The sequence below is a fragment of the Trachemys scripta genome, chromosome 4, assembly GCF_013100865.1.
Source record: "Trachemys scripta elegans isolate TJP31775 chromosome 4, CAS_Tse_1.0, whole genome shotgun sequence".
In the NCBI taxonomy this organism is placed as follows: domain Eukaryota; kingdom Metazoa; phylum Chordata; order Testudines; family Emydidae; genus Trachemys; species Trachemys scripta.
In genome coordinates, this window is record NC_048301.1 from 59,355,834 (window position 1) to 59,373,121 (window position 17,288).

At 45.8% G+C, this 17,288-nt stretch overlaps 1 protein-coding gene across 2 annotated transcripts in view; it reads left to right on the forward strand.

Annotated features, from left to right (window-relative positions):
• Positions 1-220: 220 nt before the first annotated feature.
• BAHD1 (bromo adjacent homology domain containing 1) overlaps positions 221-17,288 on the forward strand; it is a 68,862-nt gene continuing 51,794 nt past the window's right edge. The window contains exon 1 of one of the 2 annotated variants that reach the window (XM_034769037.1): positions 221-673. The gene's annotated coding sequence lies outside the window, so the exon portion shown is untranslated. The remainder of the gene's footprint in view (positions 674-17,288) is intronic. The other variant, XM_034769036.1, reaches the window with a different exon arrangement.

Consider the following 17,288-nt stretch of genomic DNA (forward strand, 5'->3'; position numbering starts at 1 on the left):
GTGTGGAGCTGGCCCCTCCCCCGCCCTGGGGCGGTGGTGGCCATGCCGTGGCTGCTGGGAGCCTCCTGCGCTGGGACCCGGTTGTGGTGGGGGGGCGCTTGGCCCGGCTCGGGCGGGTGGCTGGGAGCCGGGATTGGCTAGCAGGGGCCCGTGTGATTGGCGGCTGTGGAGAAGCGGCCTGGTGGGGAGGGCGCTGATTGGCTGCGGACGAGGAAGCAGGAAGGAGGACGGAGGGGCTTGCTGCTTTCGGGGAGTTCGAGCCGAGCGGCAGCAGCGGAGGAGCCTCTTGTCCCAGCCGTAGTGGCCGCCTGCTCCCGGCCTGTGTGCGCTGGGCGGCCGCGGCGGGAGGGAGGAGACTGATCGCGACGCCCCGGGGGGCCGCCCCCATCCCCATCCCGCAGCCGGGAGGCTCCGGAGGAGGGGGAGGCGGCGGCGGAGGCGCTGACGCAGCAGCGTGGAGTCCGGGACTCGGGCGCCCCAGGGGGGGGTCCAGCTGCTGGATTCCATCCCGGCCGGGGCCTCCGGCTGCCCTGGGCCCCGACGGGCCGGGCCGGCCACGGAGCAGCGCGGGAGAGCGCGGCGGTGAGTCCCACGCGATGGTGCTCGGGGCTCCGCCCGCCCCGGGATCCCGCACGACGGAGGCAGTGGCGCTTGGCTGGCTCCGTCTCCCCGGGTAACTTCCATTGCGGAGCGGGGTGATGGGAACAGGTGCCGCCGAGGGGAGGGGATGCAGCTCCCGCCGCCCCCGAGGCGGTTCCTCCGGGACGCCCCTGCCCAGGGCGCCGGGTCGGGTCGGGAAGACGAGGAACTTTCCGCCCGGATCCGGCTGGGGGAAGGCGGGGGCCGGTTTACTCCGGCGGGTATCCGAGCCCCCTCTCCTGGGGGGTCCCCTGCCCGATGTGGGCGGGCAGAGGACCCGTGCTCGGCGGCTTGAGGTGACCGATAATGTGGGGTCGGGGCGGCGGAGCCTTTTCTCCCCCCTGCCCTGCGATCTCCGCGTGTGCTCGGGGTGGGGGATCCGGCTGCGTCGGCCTCCCAGAGCTCAGCCACTGTAAGGAGCTGCCCCCTAGGACACTCGCTCTCGCCTGAGCTCGCGAAGCGGGGGCGGGCGGGTCTGTGACCCTTAGGCTGCGAGATGGGGGGCGATCTGACCGCGAAGGGCGTCCTGCTCCAGTCTGGCACTTGGGCGAGCTGAAGGACATTGTGGGTTGTTTCCATTTTACCCCGCCCATCACCCTGCTGTCTGAGCGGCTTCCCTTTCCCCAGAGAGTAGAGGAAATGGCCTTTGTGGCAGGTGGGTTGAGCTCTGGTTGTGAGTGCCTGGTATCATCCGTCCCATATCATATCTGTGACCAGGCTGTTTTGCTCTGGGATTAGCTTTAGGTTTAAAGTTATGTAATAAAACAATTAACTTGGAAACTCCAAATGATGTGGAGAAGGGCATGTGATGGGCTCAGGGGGAAGCACACAAATGAGGTTTGTGCTCCTTGGCCAGCTATTTCTTTTCCTCTGTCTCTCTAAAGTCCTAGGAATATTTTACAATTTGCTAATTCTGAGATGGTTACAAAATCTATACAGAAACTTCTATGTTTTTTGGGGGGAGGGGAGAATATCTGAGACAGATGTCCTTATTAAAATGGCTCTAAAGGACAAAGACAAACAGAATGCTTGATTCCTAGATGTTGGGCAACTTGACAGGCAATTTAAAACGGGGAAAAATTGTAGAAGTGACTAAGCATTACAGTCTTAAAGGGGAAAATGTTTGAAAAATGAATCTTGATGGGTTTTCTCTGGAAAGAGCAAGAAACAGAATCACTTGATATTGATTCAAGTGGCCTGTGTTAGCAAGGGGGGAAAACAAAAACTTAAGTTTGTATATCCTGTGGTACATGTGTTTGAAGCAACACCATGTGAAGAAAAATGGAGAAGGAATTTGTTATAGTGGACTGCCCACAGAGAATGAAAACAAGGTGTCATTTGTCTCCCCCTCCAAAGAAAGATTATGGTTATCTTAACGTGATTCCAGGGCGAAATGCCAAGTTTGGATTTATGAGTACATTAGATGGAACACCTAAATAGATGGAGAGCAGATTGTATATGCTCACTATATAATTTCTTATGCAAGTATCAGGGCTTTTCGTGTTTCATGATAGTGTTTGTTTTCAAGTATCTTTAAAGTAAGATCTAGGGCACTAAATCAGTTTTATAGTTTGTGTATATATAATGGTAGGTATTTAGCTTGTGTGGCTTATTGTGAGCAGATTGATCTTATGGGTATGCCAGAAATTAGAATAACTACACTAAGTATAAATGTTCATTAAGTAGATAAGTTCTCAAACTTTCTCATGGTATGGATCATGTGTTAATAGAGTGACTGGACCATTCCTTTGTTTTGAATGAATTATGTCTGGCACCTAAAGCAATAGTTTACATACAATAATGTTATTTATTGCATTTAACTGACTTTACTGTAATAAAAATTTGTTCTGTTCGGGGTATATGTGGATTAAATCCACCGTCTCCTTTGCTCTTCACTTTAAACGTTCCTCCTCTTCCCCTACACATGCTGCCCATTTGCATGGTTCCCATCATCCTGGATATTCTCTCTCCTGTTGGTGGCTCTCATTGCTGAGAGAAGCTTGTTTCTTTTGTGTAGCAGTGGCTTCTAATAGAGGCAGCTTCACTGGCTCCTTCTTTCCAGCTGCTTCTGCAAGACACAGGAGCCAGCACCATGTGACTGGCCAGATCTCTGTAGACTAGCAAGTGCTCTCTGGACTACGATTCGAGAACCAGTGAGCTGGATAAATGGAGATGCTAAAATCCCAGGTTATTCCTATTACAATCTGCAGCTCCTTCTACGGTGCATCATGGCAACCCAGTCTCTTTAAAAAGAGCAAGTGATATTTTATGTGAGAACTTTGAAAATGTTAAATTTAGAACTTATTTTCCCAGTATGGTACATCTTTCTAAAGAGATAGTAGCCTGCAAACAGGATTTTTCTTAAGAGTACAGCTACTGCTGATACTTATTCCACATCTGAAGTTATAATCATCAGGAGCAGATGAACTTTTAAGAAAACATTTTTGGGCAGTTGGTAGTACAGTTAATTGACCTATCCATCAATCTGTCACAATTAGAATATGGTAATTCCAGGCTACTACTTCTAAGCAGAGCTCACTGCATTGTGTGATTCTGTGTCTGCAAAACTGTGCTCCAGAATCTGAGCTTTCATTTTAAAAAATGTAAGTTTCTAGCCCTTATGGTTGTGAAGCAAACCTTCCGAATGTGATGCACTGGGCACTATGCATTTCCTTTGAAATCTAATTATAACTAAAATGCCAGCATTAACTAGTTCACTGCTGATCATTTTAGCAGAAATATCCAGCTAATAATGTGCCTATCCCAAAATCTGAAATCATTCCCCACGCTTTCTCAAGTGCCAAATACCCCAACTGTCCCCTGCTGAGCTGCCAAAAACTTCAGATTCCTTGACAACTTCTATGATGCAGTTTTGCAACTTCAATACAAAATTATGTTAAACTAATCTTAATTTTTAATTTAGTCAGATTAAACACCTGGAATGTTGCATTAATTGTTTGTATTCATTTTCATATTTAATTCAGTAAATCGCTCTGTTTTTAAATGGAGTGGAAGCAGCTTCTGTTTCCAGGCTGCTGTATGATGAGTTCTGCAGAATCCGGGATCCTTGATGCAGAATTTAGGTTGACCTCACTGAAGTACAGCCTTGCTTATAGATGTACACTTTAGCTTAAAGACCCAGAACTACTGTTGAGGGAAGAATAATTTACTATGGAACTTCATGTGTAGTCTTATCTGGATGATCCAGTTTGCTATCAACTAAAACAGTTATACTGAACAATACAGTGCCATTGCCTTAGTAAAATACTTTTGTGCCATCATGGATTTTGTCATTTGAGAAATCGACAGTTATAACCAGTGACTAAAATAGTCCCACACTTACCTTAGCATTTGGCTTGGTTGAATCTGTAGTTGATGTTGAAATTTGACACATTTGAATATGGGGTCAAATCTTGGGGAAAAAAATATGACTTAGCCCGCTTCAGATTAATGTTGATATGCATTTTCGATATAGCAGCATTGTGGGCTGATAATACTGGATTTTGAGCTGGAATTTGGTTACTTTCAAAGCCTCTGAAGTTGTGCATCACAGCATTTAAAGTGGCTTACAGTAACTTTTTGTTGTTTTTTAAAAAAAATTAACTTTTGTCACCGTCGGGTCACTTCTCTGATATCTTTGCTACCTTATTCATTTTCATCATTGGTTGAAACTAGGGGATTCATTTAGCGTTATGTCTTAGCCATAATTGTCATTGTGCAGTGTGTGTGTATTGTGAGCAGCTATTCTTGTGCTTGTACAGTACGTGGTTATTTTACTGAGATGGTGATGAATAATTATTTGGGAAATGTATTCTCTTCTTCAAACACTGACGGTATATACTTCAGTATTGAAACCAAACTCTTAACAGCAGACCTATCCAAAATAAACAATTGAAAAATTAGAAATCCTAGGCAAACATAGGCATGCAGTTACATTCTGTCATTAAACTCAGGCCACAAGAAAACTAGTATATTTATTGCCAATGATCAGACTTAGTACATCAGAACTTTAACAGAATCCTCAAAAATGTCCAAATATATATATACACACACTTCACCGAGCCACCACAAAACACGCCGGGGGGGGGGGGGGGAAAACACACAAAAACCACCATGGAGAGAGAACCCACTTCACAATTAATCGATTGAACTAATTAAAAGTTTCAAGTGTCTTCCTTGTGAATAATGAAATGAAAACAGAAGTTCAGAAAAATGGTAAAGTTAACTTGGAAGCATGCTACAGAAAAATGGACGCACGTCAACAAACATTGAAGCAAGAAAAAAACAACAAATGCTTAAAATACACATTCTACATTTTATACCACAGAATATGCCATGATCAGGGATAACTGATAATATATAAATAATAATATATAAAAATAATATGACTATTAGGGAAATGCTAGTAAAAATCTTTTGGGATTTCTCTCTACATTCCATGGGATTTCTGAAGGGCTTTTTCCTCTTTGCCAAAATGACATTTAAGAGTATGGCATCAAGGCAATTGATTGCTTACAGCAAGTAAACTGGCTATGATTCCCTAATGCCAGTCTAGTACGTATCTTCGGATATTTTCCCAAACTGTCAAGTGTGTGGAACATATTAAAACCTTGGTTTTAGGTGGCATCTGTGATAGAATGCTGTGTAAGTTCTTTAAAAAGAATGTAAATAGCAAAACATGATTTAGATTGTAAACACTTTTGAGGGGGGGATATCTTAGAATGTGCATGGTGCCTAACCCAACAAATTGCCATTCTTAACTGGGGCAAAAACATGCTATTTACATATGTGTAAATACACAAACAATGGCACCCGATCTGTACCTAGTCTGTATGTGCTAATATAAAAGTTAAATCATAGTGGTCTTCGCTACTTAAGTTCATGTTGTGGATCCTCAGTATTGAATACATACCATTGAGTAAAAATAAATCTGAAATGGGGGGGGGGGGGGTTGAAAACAAATTTCCTTATGAATATTACTCATACCACCTTTGTTTGTTAAGATTTAAATAAAGCTAGATTTTAGGGTTTTGGACAAAATAGTCAATTTCACTTTGCATTCTTGTGCTAGTGCAGGAAGATTGAAATGTTTGGGTCGCAAACGCTTCAGCAGAATGTCTAGGTTACTTTTTTTGTTTGTTTAACAACTCTTCCATTGGCATAGTATCAAAAGACACTCTTATTTTAAGAAAAAGGGTTTTAAATGAAACCAAAATTGAGTCTTTATTGATAGTTTCAAAATGAGTTCAGGTTTTACACCGGTTTTACCCCTTTGCCAATTATTGTGATTTTTACAATCCCATTTTCCTATTCCTGTGTGGGAAACCCCCTTTGCGCCCCCCCCCCCCAAATGGGGGAAACAGTATAAAGGGAAAATAATGAAACTGAGTAGACAAAGTGCCTTCAATTTCCCAAAGTAAAAAAACTACCAAATAAACTTTCATTCAATCTCAGTTTGTAGCCCCACTGTAAGTTTTAAAAATTCACGTAGAAGTATACTTTAAATTGATGTCCCTTTAAAGGTTTTGTAACGAAACTCCCTGAACGAGGGTAGGTGTTCTGCGTTACACAAATTTAATTACATAGGGGCTCTTGAAATGAGGGAAAACTTAAATGGGTAAAACTAATTCTACTGCTTGTGTGTCCAACTAATCACTTGTTTACATTTAATATTCTGTGAAACTTTGATAAAAGGTTACACTGTTTTAGCTAAAACTCTTGAGCTTAAGCAGCACATGCAGATCTCTCTTCAAATTTTGCATGGGCCCTCTGCTAAGAGCACTAAGCCAAGTTATACCAGCTTGCTGTATAATTGCCTTTGTAGCTGATGGAAGGGTGAATGTGTTCTGGCAGCAAGTAGTTATGGAATGTCAGGACACATAATGTGCCATAGGTCCAACTGCACTAAACAAGTGCTTTTGTCTGTAGCTAGTGTGTCATTAGCAGTGAAGTGCAGCTAATAAACACCTATTAAGATGAAAAGGTAGAAACATATATTTTTATACTCTGGTGTGTCAGGATGTAGACTCATCATGGCAGCAGTGCTTCCAGAGACTTACATTTTAAGGTTGTTGCGATTGACAGGACGAGAAACTTCACTTTCATAATACACTTTTCCCAGCTATGAGTTAACAGCTTAAGCTGGGGGGGGGGAATAATTGTGCTATTTTTACCTCTGGATTTCATTAAGCTGGTCAGTTTCACTCTTGCTGTTAACTGGTTCTATTCATTTTCATTTTCTGATTCTTCTGCACTAATGCTAATGCAAGGCTGTTTGGTTCCAAAACACTTCAGGGAATTTTTTTTAACCATGTATGCTTTGGTGCCATTTACTGATAAGTACATTGTTAAATGTTCAGTTATAATCATAGGCAGACACACAATTAAGTTCAAACAGGTAAATGTTATGAAAATGGCAGCCAAATAGATTATTGGCATGGTTTTTAGTATCAGCTGATATCATGCATCTGTTTGGTACAACACTGTAAAATGCTGAGAGAGTTGGTGTAATATTATTATACATGACGGGAAGGATTGGTACATAAATTAGATGTCTTGGGACTTGTATATGTTGTGGTCTCTTTATATACCAGTAGGAAAGACTAAAACACAGTGAAGCATTTTTCTTTACACTCAGGTGTATATGCAAGTATTTGGTGTAGCATTGTTTAATGTGGGATAGATGCAAGTGTTCATAGAAATTGCTCTCTATACAAATAAGCACCTGGATGGCTAAAGTGGAATGATTTTTTTTATTGGAATAAATGGGATTTATTACAGTATCTTATTTCTGAATGTGGTACATTATAGCTTTAGTTCAGGGCTGTCAGTTCTCATGTTAACTTGGGCTTTGACTTTGTTCTTTGTTTAGCTGCAGCTTAATTGTGTGGTTTTCCTTTGTGAGCCATCTATGGTGATATTTCCTTGCACCCATTGTTAGAGTATTTATTCAAAATATTGCCTCAAATGTTCAGGGGTAGAAGTATGCATCTCCTGAATGAAGTAGGCTGGATTTTTATCCAGGGATTTGGAGCAATCAAATTTTTTAATTGCTCCGCTCCGGCTCCGGGCAAAAACCTACTGGTCCGCGCTCCAGCTCCGGACTCTGCTCCAAAGCCCTGTTTTTATCAAGTAAGATCTCAAAGGTTTTTGTAAACTCTATGTGTGTGTGACTTAGTATGTTTTAATTTATCTAAAGGTTTCTTTGAAATTAAAATTGAAGACACTAAGTTATGTAAAACCATTTTTCTTCACAAATGTATCTTAGTCTAAATGTTATTCTTTAAACGAGACCTTAGAGCTGCAGAGACAGAGGTAGACCCTAAGCATGCTGGCTTTCGATTATTGCAGGCTGTGGCCCTGAATGCCTTACTGAAAAGTGTTCCTTAGCTTGTCCTCCAGTACAGTACAGTTTATATAGTGTCTCTTGTACAGACTGGATCTTCAAGTGCTTGTAGAATACCTATAAATAAAACAATTTAACCACAAAGGAGAAGGAAATTTATGTGTTATAGGCAAGGGAGAAAAGTTAGTCTCAGTTCAACTGAGTTTGATATTAAGTGGGGTTATACAGAAAGAGCTCTGCAGAAGTCCTTGTACCAGCAACTGCAAAATCATGTGACCGGACTGAGCGGACGGGCTAGTGCTAGAAGTAGAGAAGGGAACAGAATGAAAGATAAGTTTTGTGAAGATGAATCAAGTCTATGGAGGGCCTTAAAAACAAAGGGGAAGTTGAAGTAGATCCTGAAATGAATGGGGACTCAGTGACGCTCTCGGAGACTGGCTGTGATATGGTCACCCTTTATTGTAGGTACCCAAAGGCTGACAAACTGGGATTTGGTGAGACAGTAAAGAAGGGAGGGAGTTTAAATATTTAGAGGTGAGAGGAACTTAATATCTCAACAGAGGTAATGCTGAGGCATTGGGGTATGCAGCTAATGTTGCAAAAGTGTCAGTGAGCAGATATATACACATGTAAGAAGAAAGTTCATACTCGAGGATGAAGCCAAGTTTATGGACAATGAAAGCAAATCACCAGCTAAGGAGAGAGGAGGGGGTTTCTTTGATGTTTCTCCTGTTGCCCAGGTGAACTACAAAGCATTTTAAGAAAAGGTTAACGGTAGGAAGGTAAGTATTGTCAGGAATAAAGATTGTTTTTAATAGAGGGGTGGGCAGCAGCAGACTCTTCAAGTTGATGAAGGTATCAGAGGAAAAGGAGTTGAGGACAGTAGTAATGTAGGGAGCAACAGAAGAATGATTAAATCAAACAAAAAGAGGTTAGGGGAGAAGGGAGGTTTCTTAAGGGACTGGTTATTCTCAGAGACGAGGTGAGAAAATAGTTATGAATTAGGGCAAACAATGTCAAACCTGGGCAATCATAGATTGAAAGAAGGAAGTAGATTCCTCACTTCTGGCTGGCTGGGAGGGGAGGTGATCATTCTGAAGAGGAAACAAGGATTACCAGCATCAGAAATAACTTAAGAGCATAATAGCCTGTGTCACTGCTGCCCATGCTACTGTGGCTACACTACTGTACTTAATGTGCTAGCTCAGATGAGAGCTAGTGCGAGTATGCATATGCAAGCTGGGAATCACACCACGTCTTATAGTGTAGACGTAACCATATATACATGGTGCTGTGGAGAGCTTTTCTCAGATTGTGACATATCACTGGTACAGTATTTATACCAGTGGGATTGCAAATAACTGCTGTAATGCTCTAAAGTTATTTCTAATGACTGTTGAACAAGTCTCAGCATGCAGTGTAATGTACCAACACTGACCCACAACTGCAATGCTGTCCTCTCTGTACAGCCATTAGGAGACCTTATAAGTGGTTTTCTTTACAAGAATGCCCTCAGGACTGCAGAGTCTAATTTCTGCTCATTTCCAGAATGATCTCCTCCCCTCCCAGCCTTTCCCCCAGCCAGAAGTGAGGAATCTGCTTCCTTCTTTCAATCTACGATTGCCCATGTTTAACATTGTCTGCCCTAATTCTTAACTATTTTTCTCACCTCCCTTGTCCCCTGGAATAACTAGTCCTTGGGGTGGCCAGTGGCAGTAGCGGCACAGTCTGCCCATGCCACTGCAGCAACGCTACTATTTTTAGTGCACTTATTCAGATAAGAGCTAGTGAGAGTATGTGAATGAGAGCTGGGAATCACCCCCCTAGCTCACTGTATAGATGTAGCCTTGATTTACACCAGCTCTCCTGCCTGAAGCTACTAACCAAGATTAAGAACTGTCCTGTCCTTGCCTAAAAACAAACACCCGCACAACCGTAAAACCTTAGTGGGAATTTCGAAGGTGCCTGTGGTCTTGCTATCTAGACAAAAGTATAACAAGGTAGCAGGGATTTCGGGGTTTGTGATGGTAAGCTCACATAGCCACTGTGTATAATAGATCACATGCCCTACTTGTGGGGGTGGGGGGGCGTGGGCGTGGCTGCTTGCTTTTTTCTTTTTTCTTTTTTTTAATAGATAATGTGAACTTCTCCAAGTCTTACTGTTTTCTGAATCTCATGCACTGGCCTGTTCAAAACTCCATCTGTCCACCACTAAGTGGACGTGAATCCAATTTAACTTGCATATGTTTCCAAGGTAACCATCAGAAGCAATTGCAGAAATGGACCATAGAGAGGAAGGAAAGTGAACACACACAAGCATTCCTACTATCTCAATACTTGAGCTTTATTAAAATCTAGTTAACAGCAGTAACCCTAATAAAACAGTATAGTAGGTGACCGTGAGATGGTCTTTCTTTGATGGGCCTGCATTCTGCTTAAATGAAATCTCTTCAATTAAAAAAAGAATTAAAATAGCTTCAAGTACTGCCCCTGCCTCTGAGGCCCTTCACCGATTTTTATGGTCTTACAATCACATTTTTCTATTTCAGACTTTCTCCACTTTTGCTCTATGAAAGAGCCACGCAAACTTGGGAAAAATGCATGAAGTAACCAATGTAGGATTTTTTTCTTTTTTTGGTACTTGTAATAGTCGGTAAAACATTTTAGACAGATGAAAGATTTTTAGGTTGGCAGCATCCTTTTAAACCAATGAGGAGAAAAATAATAGCTTGCTGCTACTGCACATTATAGTGTGTATATGCACTGCTTTGGAAAGTTACTGAGCGTGTGGTACAGGATCAGATATCCCATAACCCAGGGGTTCTCAATCTTTTTCTTTCTGAGGCCATCCCCCCCCCCCCCCCCCCCCCCCTATTAAAAACTCCACGGCCAACCTGTGGCACAACAGCTGGTTTTCTGTATATAAAAGCCAGGGCCTGCGTTAGGGAGTAGCAAGCAGGGCAATTGCTTGGGGCCCCATTGAAGCTAAACTGTTCAGGCTTTGGCTTCAGCCCTGGGTGGTGGGGCTCAAGGCCTTGGGCTTCAGCCCCGGCAAGTCTAATGCTGGCCCTGCTTGGCAGACCCCCTGAAACCTGCTTGTGGCCCCCCAGGGAGCCCCGGATTCTTACTTGAGAGCCGCTACCATAACCAATAGAACGTGCTTCAAGGACAGTATTTTATACACAGACTTGAGGATTTCCAGCTGCACACTGGTTGAAAGACTAAACTTACTTCATTGATACAGAAGGCAGTGAAGGGCTGCTAATGAGGTCCACAGGCTGCTCCCTGGTGAAAAGCCCAGCCTTCTGCCATTCCCAATTGCTATGAAAAGGGTGGATGCTGGGATTCGTGCTAGTGTTCATCTCCCTACTTGGGGGCTTCAGCTTTAAAAGAAGCCTCTGACTAAATAGGTATCTTACATATTTGAAACATCCTCCTTTCCCTTCATGACCCAACCCTTCTCTCCAAAAAAAATTTTTCTAGGAAGATGAAGGAACTCTATCTAGTCTCCCCATCCAGAGCCTCCTGGCTACTGCAAAGAGGGGCTGTGTGGGCAAGAGCTGGTCTTCATTATTCTTCCACATTCCTCAACTTTGATTGCTTTGCTTCTACTCCTCAAATACCATTGCTTTCCTCTGCTACTCATATCTTTTTCACAGCAGCAGTAGGAAACTGACATGATTCTTGGCAGTTTCTGGGCTGCCTGTAGGTTCCTGACTAGAACTAGAACCGCTAGTCCGCATAGGGAGATTCCACAACTAAAATTTGCATCCACTCTGTCTTCATATAGCCTACATGATTTCTTTAGCAAAGCATGCCACTGCGTTCTCAGGTCCACCAACTGTCAGTATCTCAGCTCCTAGAAACTTTCAGATAGGGAGTCGCTAGTGTTTCCTAAAGTCACTCTGGCTTTGCTCCACCTGGCAGCTCTCTCCACTTCAGGCATCCTTCGCTGATCTTCTCTCCAGTCAGTTTTAACAAATTGTCACAGAACGAGAGACAAAGTACAAGCTACCATGTGGGGTCCTTTTGAGCTAGCAGATTTGAGCTGTTTTTATTTTTGCCCCCGAGGGTCTGTCTTGGTGATCTTGCATTGATGCCCTTAATACTTTGAGGAAATTTTCTTGCCACATCATGTACTGCAGACTTTCCACCTCAACGTGTTCTGTATCTCAGTGCATTTTGGTCATGACACCTTCTATTGCTCAGTCACCACTCTCAAGGTTTAACAACCAGACCCTCGGATCTGATGTTGCATTTGTCCTTTCCTGCAGTTGATGTGGCTTAGATTTTTCTTTTGGGTTCTTCTTTTTCAGGGTGTCTTCCTCTTCCTTGATGCCTGAGAAGGAGGAAGCCCTGTGAATTCTTGAAGAGTTGATGTGGCCATAAAATGTCCTTCACAGATTAATACAATTGCTATATTTTGTTCTTGGGGCTCTGATAATGTGCACACATGTCAGATCTGCTTGGCGATGTTGCCCAGAGCTGTCTGGCTTCAAGGGGCATACCTGAAGGTTCTCATAAGGCACCCTCAAGATGTTTTCATAAATCCTGCCTGTATGATTCTGAAAGATTTCTGTGAAGAAGCCTGAGGCCTTGTCTACACTACGAGAGTAGTTCGATTTTACTTGCATCGAATTTTTGGAATCGATATTGCAAAGTCGAACGTGTGTGTCCACACTAAGGACAGTAATTCGACTTTGTGAGTCCACACTAACGTTGAAAGCGTCGACATTGGAAGCGGTGCACTGTGGTCAGCTATCTCACAGTTCCCACAGTCTCCTCTGCCCATTGGAATTCTGGGTGTAGCCGCAAAAGCCTTCTGGGTAACAAAATGTGTCCAGGGTGCTTTTGGGTAACTGTAGTCATCCGTCCATCACTCCCGCCCTCCCTCCCTGAAAGCGCCGGCGGGAAATCAGTTCGCGCACTTTTCCAGTCATTGACAGCGCGGACACCACAGCACTGCGAGCATGGAGCACGCTGCGACCATTGCTGCAGTTGTGGCCGCTCTCAACGCCTCGCAGCTTATCATACAGCTTTCCCTGAGGCAGATGCAGAAAAGTCAGGCGAGGAGGCTACGGCACCGCGGTGATGGCCTGAAGTCTGAGAGTAGCACAGACCTCTCAGAAAGCACGGGACCCAGCGCCGAGGACATCACGGTGGCAATGGGTCATGTTGATGCCGTGGAACGGCGATTCTGGGCACGGGAAACAAGCACTGAGTGGTGGGACCGCATAGTGCTGCAGGTCTGGGATGAATCCCAGTGGCTGCGAAACTTTCGCATGCGGAAGGGAACTTTCCTGGAACTTTGTGAGTTGCTGTCCCCTGCCCTGAAGCTCAATGACACCCGGTTGCGAGCTGCACTGACTGTCCAGAAACGAGTGGCCATAGCCCTCTGGAAGCTTGCAACGCCAGACAGCTACCGGTCAGTCTCGAACCAGTTTGGGGTGGGCAAATCTACCGTGGGGGTTGTTGTGATGCAAGTAGCGAAGGCAATCGTTGATGTACTGCTGCCAAAGGTAGTGACCCTGGGAAACGTGGAGGCAATCATAGATGGCTTCGCAGCGATGGGATTCCCAAACTGCGGTGGGGCCATAGATGGAACTCACATCCCTATCCTGGCACCGGACCACCAGGCCACCCAGTACATTAACCGAAAGGGCTACTTTTCCATGGTGCTGCAAGCACTGGTGGACCACAGGGGACATTTTACCAACATCTACGTGGGATGGCCAGGCAAGGTTCATGACGCTCATGTTTTCAGGAACTCTGGTCTGTTTAGACGGCTGCAGCAAGGTATTTACTTCCCGGACCACAAAATAACTGTTGGGGATGTGGAGATGCCTATAGTCATCCTCGGGGACCCAGCCTACCCGCTAATGCCCTGGCTCATGAAGCCCTATACTGGCGCCCTGGACAGTGAAAAAGAACTCTTCAACTACCGGCTGAGCAAGTGCAGAATGGTGGTGGAGTGTGCTTTTGGCCGTCTCAAGGGGAGATGGAGAAGCTTACTGACTCGCTGTGATCTCAGCGAAACCAATATCCCCATTGTTATAGCAGCTTGCTGTGTGCTCCACAATCTCTGTGAGAGCAAGGGGGAGACCTTTATGGCGGGGTGGGAGGTTGAGGAAAATAGCCTGGCTGCTGATTACGCACAGCCAGACAGCCGGGCGATTAGAAGAGACCAGCGGGAAGCGCTGTGCATCCGGGAGGCTTTGAAAGCTAAGTTCCTGAGTGAGCAGGGTAACCTGTGACTTTAAAGTTTGTGTACAGAGAAGCTGAACCTGCCCCCGTTTCTTTACCCAGTTAATGTTGACTATCCTATCCAGTTACATACCCCCTTCACCCCCCTTCCAACACACGTTTCGAAATAAAAATAGTTCTACTTTGTTAAAGCACACCGTTTTCTTTAATACTGTTTTCGCGGAAATTTTTTAAAACTGGGACTCAGACTGTGGTGCGGAGCGGGTGTAGTGTAGTGACGCGAATGAAGCTTCTAAACTCAAGGATTGACAGGCTCCGCTGCGGTGGGATGGTTGTTTCAATGGAGCCTGTCACCCCTCCTGATCGGGACTGTGTGTATGGGGGGGGGGCTATGTGACTTTGTGGCAGAGGGAGGACGGTTACAGATCCCCTGCTGCGTGGCTCTGTGATCCTGCATAAGGACCGCCGCTTAAGATCTGTAACTGCCCTCCCCCGCCACAAAGTCACAGAGCAACCCACCCCCCCACCACATAACATGAAAACCACCTCCCAGACTAACCAGGGTAACTAGTCACTGCATCACTGCACTGTGTATGTGCCCTGCTGCTGTACCTGCCCCCGCCTATGTACCCTGCCAAAGGTGACAGTCCTGTCCAATTACCAACCCCCTTTCCCCTCCTCCTCCAAAAGAACATGATTGAAACAGTAGTTAACAGAAACGTATTTTTTATTATCAACTACACATGGAACTGGGAGGTGAAACTTGGACGGGGGCTTGTGTCAGGCGGGAAGGAAAGAACTTGTCAAATTTTGGGGAATGAGAGCCTTCTGCTACTAGAGCTCTCTGCAGGGGTGGAGTGAGAGTTAGCACGGACTCTGCCGCCTCTCCTTCTTTGCACTTTGGGTGAGGTGGGTATGGGACTTGGTGGCGGGGGAGGGCGGTTAGAGAGAGACTGCAGCGGGGCTCTGTCCTCCTGCCTCTGTTCCTGCAGAACGTCCACAAGGCGCCAGAGCGTGTCTGTTTGCTCCCTCAGTAGTCCAAGCAGCGTTTGAGTCGCCTGCTGGTCTTCCTGCCGCCACCTCTCCTCCCGATCCATGTTTGCTTGGTGCATTTGGGTCAAGTTCTCCCGCCACTGGGTCTGCTGTGCTGCCTGGGCTCGGGAACAAGCCATAAGCTCCGAGAACATGTCCTCCCGTGTCCTCTTCTTCCTACGCCTAATCTGCGCTAGCCTCTGGGAGTGTGATGCCAGGCTAGGTTGTGAGACAGTCGCAGATGGGGCTGTGGAAATGGGAAAAAGGGAGTGAATTCCTCAGAAAGATAAATGTAGTTGTGAACAAAGAACATAGTCTTTCTCTGTGAACAAGACCATGCACAGCACCTATCACATGCGCACTCAGCACAAGGTCTAATTCTCGGCCTTCGCATTCAGTGCCTGAGGTCTTGCACAGCACATTTGAGAAGCGGGGCAGCACAACGGAATTTCTGTTGCAGGCAGACATGGTAAGCCGTAGACTTGTGGCAGTTTAAAACTTTTAAATTACCACTGGCCTCATTTCACATTTAAAGCAATGTCAGTCCCTGCTGCCAGCAATCCGGCAAGCGGGAACTCTGCCCCTGTCCCACCCCCTCGCGGCCGTCCCCGGGAACGATCCCTTTCGGCTGCCCCTCTCCCGCCTCCACCGTGTGGCTGCAAACCAGCGGTTACAGTTCTGTAAAGGAACGGGCAAGCAGTCCCAACACTAACATTCCCCTACCTAATTCAAAGCAGGTCACCATGAGCGACATCACCCTGATGAGGATCTCTGAGAGCGAGAGAGAGAGAATGCTCCGGGAAAGCCTCCAAAGACCAGGGCCGTATGCCGCCCTGCTGTGCAGAGCAATGATTCCCGAGTACTTGATAGTCTCGTGGCGCGGCAACGTGTCATACTTCGGAGGACCCAATAAGGCCGCTCTCCCCAGGAACCTCATGCAACGGCTTTCCAATTACCTCCAGGAGAGCTTCATCGAGATGTCCCAGGAGGATTACTGCTCTGTCCCCGGACGTATAGACCGCATTTTACAGTAGCTGCAGTAGCAGGGACTAAACAGTAGAGCGGCTTGGGCAGGACAATCACGGAAAACCGGACATTGCTAGACTTTTTTTTCAAAACTTGCACTGCCCATGACTGAACCGTTAAGCGCCTAGGGCAAAGTAATCATGAACAACCCATTCTTTTAATTGTTAATATTCCTGTTCTGTTAAAAATAAATGTTTAGATGTTTACAACACTTACTGGCTGATCCTTCCCCAGATTCTGTGTCCGGGGTAACGGCTGGGGATGCTTGGTAGGGGATCTCTGTAAGGGTGATGAAGAGATCCTGGCTGTCGGGGAAATCAGCGTTGTGAGCGCTGCTGACTGCCTCGCACTCCTCATCTCCTTCCTCATCTTCCCCGTCCCCTAACATGTCAGAGGAACCGGCCGTGGACACTATCCCATCCTCAGAGTCCACGGTCAGTGGTGGGGTAGTGGTGGCGGCCGCATCGAGGATGGAATGCAGTGCCTCGTAGAAACGGGATGTTTGGGGATGGGATCCGGAGCGTCCGTTTGCCTCTTTGGTCTTCTGGTAGCCTTGTCTCAGCTCCTTGATTTTCACGCGGCACTGCGTTGCATCCCGGCTGTATCCTCTCTCTGACATGTCTTTAGAGATCTTCTCATAGATCTTTGCATTCCATTTCTTGGAGCGCAGCTCAGAAAGCACGGACTCATCGCCCCACACAGCGATGAGATCCAAGACTTCCCGATCAGTCCATGCTGGGGCCCTCTTTCTATTCACAGACTGCACGGCCATCACTGCTGGAGAGCTCTGCATCGTTGCCAGTGCTGCTGTGATCGCCACAATGTCCAGACAGGAAATGAGATTCAAACTGGCCAGACAGGAAAAAGAATTCAAATTCAAATTTTCCCGGTGCTTTTCCTGTGTGGCTGGTCAGAGCATCCGAGCTCGTACTGCTGTCCAGAGCGTCAACAGAGTGGTGCACTGTAGGATAGCTCCCGGAGCTATTAGCGTCTATTTCCATCCACACCTAGCCTAATTCGACATGGCCATGTCGAATTTAGC